Source organism: Ammospiza caudacuta, chromosome 7 (assembly GCF_027887145.1).
Source record: "Ammospiza caudacuta isolate bAmmCau1 chromosome 7, bAmmCau1.pri, whole genome shotgun sequence".
Lineage (NCBI taxonomy): Eukaryota > Metazoa > Chordata > Aves > Passeriformes > Passerellidae > Ammospiza > Ammospiza caudacuta.
The window spans coordinates 9,206,391-9,209,190 of NC_080599.1; positions in this window are offsets into that span (position 1 = coordinate 9,206,391).

Consider the following 2,800-nt stretch of genomic DNA (forward strand, 5'->3'; position numbering starts at 1 on the left):
TGTGCTCGTATATACTGGAAAAGGGTGTAGGCTTGAGAACTGCTTGTGCTGCTGTACAAATTGATAGCAATGATGTTATTCTGTCTAGTAGAAACCATTCTAATTTCTGTATTTGTAATTTTGTTAAGATTATTGGGTGTGATTTTTTGTATTTGGTACCAGTAACATCCCACCAGCTGATTAAAGCCAATTACACACTGTATCAGACTACCACCTACCCCTATTGAGATGAACCTTACATTAGTGAAACAATTAATTAAGCACCAAGACCTATTGGAAGGCTTCAAAGAAATCCAAGAAAGTGGAAAGAAAACCTTAATTACAGTCCAACATGATACAAAGGAGATAACCAGAGTTCTACAAAGAATAAAACAAAGTATGGATCATCACTGGTGCGATGTGATCTTTGGGTGGTCACCAACTGCAAATGGAATCTTTAATAAGTTGTACCACCCCATTGTAGTTTTACTAATATTAGTTGGGATAAGCTTAGGATTATCTATTATATTGTTAATTTGGAACTGGAGAATGCTACAACGAATAGCTGTACTAACATCTTTGTCAAACGTACATGGTGAAGCACTAGAAGACACTTATTGTCGTGAGGGTTTTCATTAAGTAAAAGAATTTACTTATTTTCTAGGAAAGGGGGGAATGAGACAGAGTAAAGATCCATTCTGAATTAGGTGAAGTGTCTAAGAAAGGTGAAAAGTCTGTGAGGCCAAAGCTGAAGGAAAAGCTCGCATGCCGAGACAGCAAGGAGACAGAGAAAGAAAAACAGAAAAGACCAGGAGGTCAATTTGCCCCGGCCTAGAAATTCCTTTGATAAAGAAGAACTGGTGCTAAATGTCACGCGGAATGAATATGTATGAACCTATTGTGAAACTGTATGAATATGCATTTGGAAGGGGGATAAAAGGAGACCTAAAGTCTTCAGGGGTACGCTTGCCTTTTTGGGGAGGCTTGCATCCAGAGCGCGTCATAATAAAAGCATACCGGGCTTTACAACTTTTATGAAGTTGTGAGGTTTCTTCTTTTCTCCGCAAAACACCTGCACAGCATAATTCCAGCAATATGCTGGCACTGAAAGTTCACATTTGGCAATTTCCTGGTGGTGGCACATTCCCCACCCAGATCTCATGTGCGCTTGCACTGCCAGTGCCCACATCTGGCAATTTCCCTCTTCTGGCACCACCCATGTCCAGCAATTTGCTGGCCAAGAAAGCTAAAACCTGGCAATTTCCCCTTGCCAGCACCGCCCAATCTGGAGTTTGCTGGCAGCAGGATCCCAAGAAAGAAGGAAGGAAAGAAGGAAATAAAAGAGGAAGGCATCCAGATCCAGTCCTTCCTGGAGCCTGAAATGGGCTGTTTGCTGGCACTGCCAGTGCCCAGATCTGGAAATTTCCCTATTTTGGCACAGCCCAAGTGCAGCAATTTGCTGGCACAGAAATCCAAAACCTGTGGCAGCTTCCTGCTACTGGGTCTGGCACCACCCACATCTTGTGTTTCATGTAACCAGAACCCAGATTTGGAAATTTCCCAGTGCCAGCAGAGCCCAAATCTGGCAGATTTCTGTCGCTGGCAATGACACCACCCACATCTGCTGGCAGCACCAGTGCCCCGATCTGAAAACTTCCTGGTGCTGGCACAGCCCAAGTCCAGTGATTTGCTGGCACAGAAAGCCAAAATTTGGAAATCTGCAGGTTCTGACACCAGTACCATCCAGATCTGGTGTTTTCTGGGACTGCCAGTGCCCAGATTTGGAAATTTCCCGGTGCCTTCACAGCCCACGTCTAGCAATGTGGTTTTAGCTAGCTTAGGAAGAAAAGTTCCTTGGACTGTGACTTTCCTTTTTCTTGGAACTGTTTAAACCTGCTCTGGACTGAAAACCCAGACAAACACTGGCAGCTCACACCTGTGGCCCCCCGAGCTCTGGGACGCTGCATTCCAGCACCAGAGGGACTTAGAAGAGACCGAGTGAGCCAACTACAACCCACAAAAAGGACTTTCTGAATTTGCCATCTCTTCAGCACTGTCAGAGGTTTTATTTAATGTTGTTCATTTTTCATGCTTGCGAATACTTTACTTGTTAAATAAACTGGGCTTTTTTTCACTTTTCTCCAGGAAAGTCTTTTCCTGAACTAGTAGGGGGAGGGACTGCTTGAACTTGCTTTCTAGATGGACCCCTTTTGGAGATTTCCTCCCAAAATTTGCCCTAAACCAGCACAAACAGTCATCATGAAAATTTCACCAGTGACATAATTTCCTGGTGGCAAATCTTGTGACAGAAGCTTGACCTTGTTCTCCATGAGAGATTCTTGGGAAGAGCAGACAGGAGAAAATTCCTGGAAAACTGAAACAGCATTCCAGAAGGGAAATGAAAATGAAGGAAACAATCCAAGATGTTTTCGTCTGTTAATTTCTATGCTCCCCTTTTCCATGTTGCACTACCTCTCCATCCAGTAATTCCAGATGCACCTCACCTCTAAGATTGGTGACTTAGTGATTTTTAGACACTTTAAAATACCATGAGCCACACACAGTTTTCCTTCTCCTGTTTTTACTGGAAAGCAACACTGGAGATGTAAGAAACTTCATGGCCAACGGACCACAGTTGAACAGGACACAATTTAATAACAATCACACTCTTCCCTGAGCTATGTGCAACACCCCAGCAGCACCTGATGAGTCCACCATCCACAAGTGATTTCCATACTAAAAGTAATTTCAGACAAATGTGGTTCTGTGATAGATATAAGCACAATTAAGTTCTTGTATCAGGATGCTCATTCTGTAGTGG